This window comes from Lissotriton vulgaris, unplaced genomic scaffold (assembly GCF_964263255.1).
Source record: "Lissotriton vulgaris unplaced genomic scaffold, aLisVul1.2 SCAFFOLD_2701, whole genome shotgun sequence".
Classification (NCBI taxonomy): domain Eukaryota; kingdom Metazoa; phylum Chordata; class Amphibia; order Caudata; family Salamandridae; genus Lissotriton; species Lissotriton vulgaris.
Genome location: NW_028247275.1, coordinates 279903 through 289222, shown reverse-complemented (window position 1 = coordinate 289222; position 9320 = coordinate 279903).

The following is a 9320-nucleotide window of genomic DNA, read 5'->3' as shown; positions in this document are numbered from 1 at the left end:
AGCTTGACTCCAGTGGCAAGGAGAGCACAGGACCCACGTCTGGGCATACCCTGCCTTCTCGGGGTGACAAATGCAAAAAGAACAATTGATGGACAGAATGCAGAACAATGTCATACATTCCCCCCAAAACAGAGAATGGGGCTAAATCCATTGTTTTTTTGCTCACCATGCCATTCCAGTTTGGGCCCAGCCATATGCAAATCAGTCTTGGGCGCAGGATCAGTACTGATTTGCATATGGCCAGGTCTAAATTGGGGCGGCATGGTGAGCAAATGAATGATGGATTTAACCCAGATCTCTTGACTGGGGGTCAATGTTTTGATTTGTTCAACATTCCGCCCATCAATTGTGAGTCTTTTGCTTTCTCGCCCTAAGTGCGCCAGGTATGCCCAGAAGTGGGTCCTGGGCTCACTGTGCCACTGGAATCAAGCAATCCTGGCTAAAGAGGGGTGAAACCCCGAAACCAGTCCTAGCATGCTTGTTTCAGGTCCAGGGAGGACCTGGCTTGGCAGTTCGGGCTTGACTGTTCCCATGAGGCACAGGGTCAAGACTGATTTGCATATGGCCAGGTCTAAACTGGGGTGGCATGGTGAGCAGTAGAAGGATGGATTGAAACCAGATCTCTTGACTGGGGGTGAATGTTTTGATTTGTTCAACATTCCATCCATCAATTGGGTGTATTTTGGTGTTATACGGCAAGCACCATGTTTAATGAATGAAAATTCAAAGAAAGGTAGCTCTATAGTGGAGTGATCCTTTTTAAAACCTCAAGCTTGAACAACCTACAGACATAAATAGGTGCTTCCTATGAAGATGAGGAGTCCAAATCTTATATACCATGGACATCTCCATGTCAAGGTAAAAAACAGCCTGGGGCATATTTGAGGAAACTATTCAGGAAACCGATTAAATAAGTACCTGACCACCTAAAATACTGGGCACCGTGTTATATGATTCGTACAAATGTAGCAGGACTGTGTATTATTAGTTCAACACAAACTTCATAATTTAGAGACTTAAGCCACACATTTGTTGGTGGATTTCTGACTATCTCACAATACTACATTCAAAGCCAAAACCAAACAGGGTAACAGATTTTGTTGGCAGCCTCGGATATGACACTCATTCCCAATTAATCCGAGAAAACAGATCTAACCCTTTAGTTTGTCACTCTTGAACGCCAAAGGTAAACACAAGAAAGCTACCACAGTGCATTTTCAAACATTTATTGAAATGATAATATTCTTGTATAAAAAGCATAAACTGCGATTATATAGATTACAGGTTGCTGTAATCAGCATTGTTCGGATGTTAAACAATATGAATAATTCAACCATGTTAACTGTTGCTAATGTTTGCCTACTTATACCTGTCTGTATCTAATACAATACTCTAGAGAACATAGTGGGAGTACCCTCTGCCAGACCAATTGGAATAATGTAACCCCCAAACCTTGGTCTTAGGCGTCAAGTAGCTGGCCGCAGTGCAGAGGTTATCTTCCTTAGCAGGATGAAGTTTGGAGTCAGCATACTGCATCTCAGTCACAGTCAGCAGAAGTTCTTTGATAATCTCAGCATGGAAATGTTCCTCTCAAGGAACTCTAGCATATAAGCTGTTTATGTAATAACATGATTTTCTTATCAACTGTGGCAAAGGCACAGAGCAGCTCATGTTGTTTGTCTAGCTAAAATGAAGTGTCTCCTAATGAGCACAGAAAGAAAGAAAACAGTGGCATTGTGTTCTACATGTACGACCCTGGTACTGCCTGAACAGACTACAGGGCATCAGTGCCTATCAAAGATTCACATACAGCACATTTACACATCAGCAGAAAGTGCGGCAAGGGCCACTGTAAGAAAGAGCTGTCAGCCTAAGGAGTTGAATCTAAAAATAAGAATACTCCTGCACCATGCAACACTGGTTGAATCGTTAAGGGAGAGGATGAGCTGTGTGTTGTCAGCATGGAATTCTATATTGATGCCATGGGCTATGTTGATGTCCACGAGAGGCATCATGTAGATGTTGAAGAGTGCTGGGCTGATCGAGGATTCTTAAAGGACTCCGCAGATGAGTTTCTTGGGTTCTGAGGTATAGGGGGAAATCTAACTCACTGAGTTCTGTCCATGAGGAAGGAGGATATCCACATGAGGGCCAGTTCACACAAACCCAAGTGCTGAAGCTTTCTGATGAGTGACTTGTGGTGTATCAAAAGCTGCTGAGAGAAAACAAACACTACTTTTAAGGCTGACCAAGGGTTCAGCACATCTATCCCTATTTTATCAAATGAATTGTCCTCTGCATCTACTTTCGGCACTTGCTGCGGTTGAGCGCCACTGGCATCCAGAATGAACGAAATACTTTAGAGTGGAAGGTGCACCAGAAATGGAGTCGGGATAGTAAGTTTTAGTCCATTAGTTTCCTTTATTTGTGATAGGAGTAAAATCAGCCATCAGCCAATGTGTTTTGTTCCTTTGACATAGGGAACTTCATCAGGGCTCGGTATGTCAAGTAGTGTGTTCACTAAAGTCCCTGATTATTGCGGTATTGATGGCAACCGCGGCCGTGGTGGTAAGAGCGGCCTGGGGTTGAGTTGGGTGGGGGGTGGGGTGGGGCTCAACAGACGACCAGGAGGGAATATTAAATAAATAATACATTTTCCTTCGTCCTCGGCTGTCGAAAATCCCCCACCACTCTTACCTACATGGGTCGCGGCTGCCTGATGGTTTATTTCTCTGGAGAATTACTTGTTTATTTGTCGGCCATGACTTGATTTTTTCAATTTTATTGTTGGATGTTTGGGTGCTTCTGTTTTAAACGGCGGTGTTGTGAGTGTTTGGGTTGCTATAAGCGCCACACATGGCCTGTGAGAGTTTTGCTGTCCTTGGGTCACGCACGTGCAATCCGTACAGGAGCTCCGTGCCCCGTTCCATTTGAGCTTGCAAGCTTTGGCAACAAACAACTGATTTACAGCCTTGCCAGCATATTCTTTTAAAAACGTTTCGGACAATACTTACAGGTCTTTCTGACCCCTCGTCGTTTCTTCTTGCACTGTTAGGGCACGCCGGTTCTTCCTGCACTCTGCTTCCACGACACGACTGCGTCTGGAACCTCTTTCCATCATTCCATGTCACTGATGTCCTTACATTCTGTGATCAACTCATTGGAATGACATCACCACAGTCCCCTTCCGGCTGAGCCCTTCCACCTTCCCCTTATTTGGTCTGTGAGGACTGTATATGAGACGAGGTTATCCATGCCTTGAGGCTAAAAACCAGTGATTCATTTCAGCTGGTGATAGAAGGCAGGGCCCCGGTTTGGGGCCATGGCTTATTTTTAATCATTACAACATGAAAAAGAAACTCAGAAAAGGGGAAAAGAGGTAGGAAGAGAAAGAAAAAACTGTGGCAAAGAAAGAAAGCAGCTTTGAAAAGGAACCTACGAGAGTGCGATATAGCGACAGGGAGAGCATATTGGTGGATAATGATGCATGAGGTCAAATACATTCTAGGCAGCTTTGTAATCCTTAATATACAGCAACTCTGATATTCAGCATCAGCGGTGGCGAGAAAAAATGGGTGCGGCACATAGGGCCAGATGCATCAGTGGGTTTTGCGCATTCTGTGTCTATGGGACAATGTGTTCATGCATATGGCCCTTATTCTTTTATAAATTAAACAGTGCTACAAACATTAAAATGATGCGAGCAGTAACTTGTCATAACAATGGAAATGGAAACCTATGAGCAGAGGTGTATCTCGTTTGGTAATGGCGTGTAAAAACAGCTGCTTTTCCTGCTTAATAATATGATTTCAAATAAAAACAAGGTTATATATATATAATGGCTAATTTATATTGCTAAGCGAACTCTTAAACGATGCTTAAGAGTTGATAGCTACTGCCACAACAGAGAAAGCGAGAATAAATGGTTTGCATTTTTTTTTCTAGGAGACAAGGCAGCTGTTTTCCAAGCCTCTCATCATTGCAGTTTTCCTGTACCAGCGACGGCAGTCACAGCAGTGATCAGCACATTCCTCCTGGCCCAGCAGATTGGGATGTGGAAGAAGAGGCTGAATTATTTCACTCAATGGGAAACTCCAACATTAAAGATGTTTCACATTATGCATGCATTTATACTAGGCTCTGCTCTCTCTGCTCTCAGGCACCCAAGGGTAAAAATTATTCTTACTGTTCACAGAACTAAATAAGCACTTCAGAAGGCCAATTTCAGCTGAGTCTGAAATCAGAAGACTGTGCCCACTGGTAATAATTCCATGCCTTATTATACATTTGAAAACACAGCATAATAAAAGGAAATTGATGTTTGAGAGAACAAAAAATAATGCAAAAAGGCAGATTGCAAAGAATGTTGACTTTTCAAAGGGCGTTTATTTGAATTGCAACTGTAGCCATGTTTGTTAAAAACAGCAACCATATAAAAAAAATGAAATCTGAGGAAAGTGGAAGACTTTCTCATTATTTCTCCTCTCTGTGTGCCAAATTCTCAATAAAATCATACACTTACTAGGTACATGCTCTCACATGTGAGTATACCTCTAATGCAGCTATTGTGGCTGGAGTAGTCCTGGAATGTTGCGAGAATTGACCGACAATCGGGAAATTTAATTTGTTTAATTCATTTACTAAGTTTAAAATCACATCTACTTCGGAAAGAATAACAGGCATAAATGTATGCATGCATAAATACTTTTGTATTGGAGGTGTTCCCTCTTCTTTCATACCAAGGAAACAGATTTACTAATTTCCTTGACTCCAGAAAATCTTTGATTTTGCCTAAGAGGGGACACAACACTTGCAAATCCTTGCAAATACTCATGTGTTTCGATGTTTACCTACTTTCCTAAATATTCCTACTGTGGATCACCTTCTCTCACTTGTTGGGGTGTAGGGAAGATTTTCTGAAACATCTTGCAAACTTGTGACAGACACTTGTTTTTAGGTGTGACCTGGGGAAACTTGTGAATTCATGAAAATAATAAATCTACACCGATGTGAGGCTGTAGAATCTCTCAGGGCAGATTTGAACATTCTTTTTGTAATCAAGCCCATTATTTCCAAGATCTAATTGACATTTCTTTTCTGCAATTGCTGTTCTGCACTAGGGCATTACCATTGTGTATTATGATGGTTTACCTCTCGTACTCTAAGAATTGAGTTGTCTACTTTCTAAATGTCAGCAGTCTGGAGGATGTTTCATGGGTCTTACTACAGATACTGTTACTCTGGATAAGTGTTCTTTGTGAAGATCCACACGCCAAACACTGTCAACGACTGGGAAAATAACCACGTGAAAGGAGATTGAAGATAAAATAGACATACTCTAAGAAACTAAGAACAAAGAGATTGAAGTTTTAAGAAGAAAAGAGAAATGCCCTGAAAGTCCCACCAGTGTCTTTTCAACCAGACAGCCTGCAGTGAACTCAAGTGTGAATGGCTTTTTGGACCTGCTTAACTTTCAAATGTATGATGACTCTGTATTATGACTCTGGTGGCAACACAATTATACAGCTTCATGGTGAATGAACTGTAAGCTAGGAGGGCAGCATGTAACTCATGCAGTCTGGTGTTGTTAGCACTAAGACTGTGTATTTATATTTGATTCACTGAGAGCCCCGGGTGAAAGATACTTCCCCCGGGGGCCAGATGTAGGTCACCAAATACCGGTCGGTAACGGCCGATTTCGGCCGTTACCGACCGGTATTTGATGATTGAGATGTAGGGGGCCTTAAATTTACAGATTCGGTATATTTACAGAATCGGTAAATTTACCGTTTCTGTAAATTAACAAATCGGTAAATTTACCGAATCTCAATTTCGGGATGTAGGTGGCACTGAAAACAGTGCCACAGGCCCTTTAGGAGTCGGTATTTACCACCCAATCCTATTGGGTGGTAAAATACCGAATTCAGGTGTACATGCACATCTGTGCATGTACACCTGTGCCATGTGACACACAGACATGCCCTTAGGGCATGTATGTGTGCCACATGGCACACAAACCTGCACTTGGGGTGCTAGAGGGTGTCAAAGTGACACCCCCTGCACCCTTGCTGGATTCGGTATTTACCGAATCAGTATTTCCCATTGATTCCTATGGGCTCCAAAGGCCATAGGAATCAATAGGAAATACCGATTCGGTATTTACCGAATCGGTATATACCGAATCTTACAGATTCGGTAATTCAAAGTAAAAAATTACCTACATCTCCCTCCTTCTAATTTACCGATTCATAAATACCGAATCGGTAAAATTCGGTATTTATGAGTCGGTAAATTAGAGTTACCTACATCTAGCCCTCTATGTATTGTTATTGGGAGAAATAGTTCAAATAACATTCCAATATTAAAGTAACTGGCAATTTGATCAATTAATTATTTGGCCTTAGCATACAAGTCTGTGAACTGTGATTAACTGTATGCAAAACTGTTATTACCTTGTGCGCGTGAAGTAGCCGTTATCTGGTGTGCAAGAGTTAAGTTGGACTGTGCGCATGTCTCTACCTGAGCTGCAGGGGAACAAGGACGAGAGTGCTTATGGCATGTGATCCTGCAAGTGTTGTGAGTAAATGTGGGTGGAGTTCACAGAGTTGCAATATGCAGAATACAAACGATTTGCATCAAAACTCTGTGGAATTTTGCAAAGTTCAGCTCTGCCCTTGTCACAAGAGGTGTTAAATTACTAACATGCAACATGGTGTTCAGGAGTCACATATTGCATAAGTAATGTTAGCATTCTAGTTCCATTTCAGAATTCTAAAGGAGGAAGTGTGTGGGCTGCTGGAAAAGGCGCAGGCCCTTAGGCATTCACGCCGAACAGTGTTACGGAAGCTACAAAAGGTGTGTTCAAATCTCTAGGACCCCTGTTGTTGTGTTTGCATTCTTAGAATGCTGTTATTAGCATTCCTTATGATGTATCTTAGAGTTTTGTATATGTAATCTTTAGAATGTAGTTATGTCATTTTGTATTGCATCTTTTGTATGTGGACAGTTATATTTGGATAACTGGCTTGAGCTGGATGCATACTATTGAGCTCTTCGATTGCATTAAAGAACTTACTTCAACCATCCTCAATTGCTTCATCAATTGCTTCATTTCACTGGCAACGGGATTCCGAGAGCAGAACCTACGTGAGCAAATTTTACATTCGTTTGAATTTTCGTAATTGCATTTTCCTCGTTAAGGAAATACCGAGTTTTTTTTGTCCTGAAGGTTCACCGAGGACTTAACTCGACGATTCTTTATTACGGGGATTCTGTGAGTTATTACCGGCTTGTATTACTATTGACTGACCACCTTAATGGATTACTACAACTTAATACTTGATTTACTTTAAAAAAAATACTTTAATCTCCTCGTAATGTGTTCTTCTTATTTGTTATTGTGAAGAACTTCTATTGGGGTCGGTCCGAAGTAATTTCAGCCGGTATAATTATTTTAACTGTTAGGTGTTTACCTTGAAAAAACTGTATGTTGTACCTCATGCAATTTTCCTTGGAAGTACACAACTGATGGAGTTCCAGATTCCAGAGTTCGCAACTTCTTCAAGCTACGAGTTGCGCATTGCATTCTGGAAGCATTAGGAGCATGTGACGTTTCTCGCTTTGTGTGTTGGGAACGTGGGAGCGCATTACTTCTGAAGTGCACTGGCGGCCATATTTGTCAAGTTGAAAGGTTATTTCTTCAGCAACTTAACTATTTGTGCGACATCAGAATCCGTGATTCCCACACCTCTACATCGGAGTTCACACACATTGTTGGCCATAACTTCTAATTATAAAACGTTTCTGCGTTTTCAGCACCAAACAGTTAGCAATTAGTGCAACATCGGACTCAGTGATTGGCACACCTTTCTTCACTTTGAGTCAAGAGTTATTATTGTGTGACATCGCTGTCGGTGATTCACACACTTATTCTTCACTTCTATTTGAGTATGTAATCCAGCATTTTTATTTTAAAATTATTGTTTCCACTTTCACTCCTTGGAACGCATTTAAGCACTTTAACTGGTTATTTATTTCGCATATATTGTTACTTTATTAATTTAACTGGGAGAACAGTGGAAACAGTGAATTCAAGCTTTTTACCTTACTGAATTATTTGCTTGTTATATTCCAAGTTGAACTTTGGACTTGAACACCATGGCACAGGCTATTTATAATATAAACCCTCCACAAGCATTTTGGATTTCAGGAACAGAACCACCACTGAAATGGTTAGAATGGAAACCTTACTTCTGTAATTATATTGATGCTTTGAATGAGGAAGGTAAAATGTCACATGCCCAGAAGAAAAGGTTACTGTTGCATGCTTTAGGTCCTGTTGGGTTAAAACATATGAAAGTATGACTAAGCCTTGCTTTTCAGGCGATTTAAATGTTTATGCTTTGACTTTGCTTCATCTTGATACATACTTTGCTCCAAAGGTCTGTATTGGTGTAACTAGGTACAAGTTCTTTTCCAGGAAACAACTTAAAGATGGAAAAATTGATCGTTACCTTGCAGACATTAAGCAATTAGCTCTTGACTGTAGATTTGGTGTGTTACAAGAAGAATTTATTAGAGATCAAATTGTTATGCATGCTTATAATTCCTCCATACAGGATAGACTATGGATTAATGGGGATTCTTCTTTAGATGAGATCCTAGCTATTGTGCTTAAGGCAGAGATGTCGGGTAGGTGCATATCTTTAAATATTCTTAAAGATGATAACACCACTACTACTACCGATGCTGTTAGTAAAGTGAATATTACTGATAGGAAGAAAATTACATCTAATCATAAAAACAATCCTAGCGCAAAGTTTAGTTATGCAAAACATTCACAAGCTTCACAAACTTTAAACCAAAATGTTTTAGGGGTAATAGTCTAGAGCATCCAGCAGATTATAAGGGTTGTTCAGCCTTGAAATTTAAATGTACAAATTGTGGTCTTAAGGGCCATTTTGCAAAAGCTTGCAATAGGAAAAGAAATAAGGTCAAATTTGTAAATGATATGGAGGAAGATGATGATAATAGTAAGAACATTAAGGAAAACAGTTTGGTAATTAACTTAGATGATAAAATTGTATTGAAAATCCGTGATGAGGATGTCATAAACAAACCAATTTGTTTAGTGGATATTGGAGGAGTAGAAGTTAAAATGCATGCTGACTCTGGCTCACCCAATACTATCATCAACGAAGAAATGTGGAAATCTTCCTTTATACACAAAGTTGGTGAGAAATTGTTAGACCCTGATATTCATCCCGAAGGGTATGGAGGTGAATATAGACCTCCTTGGATACCGTTGGTTCATTTTTAAA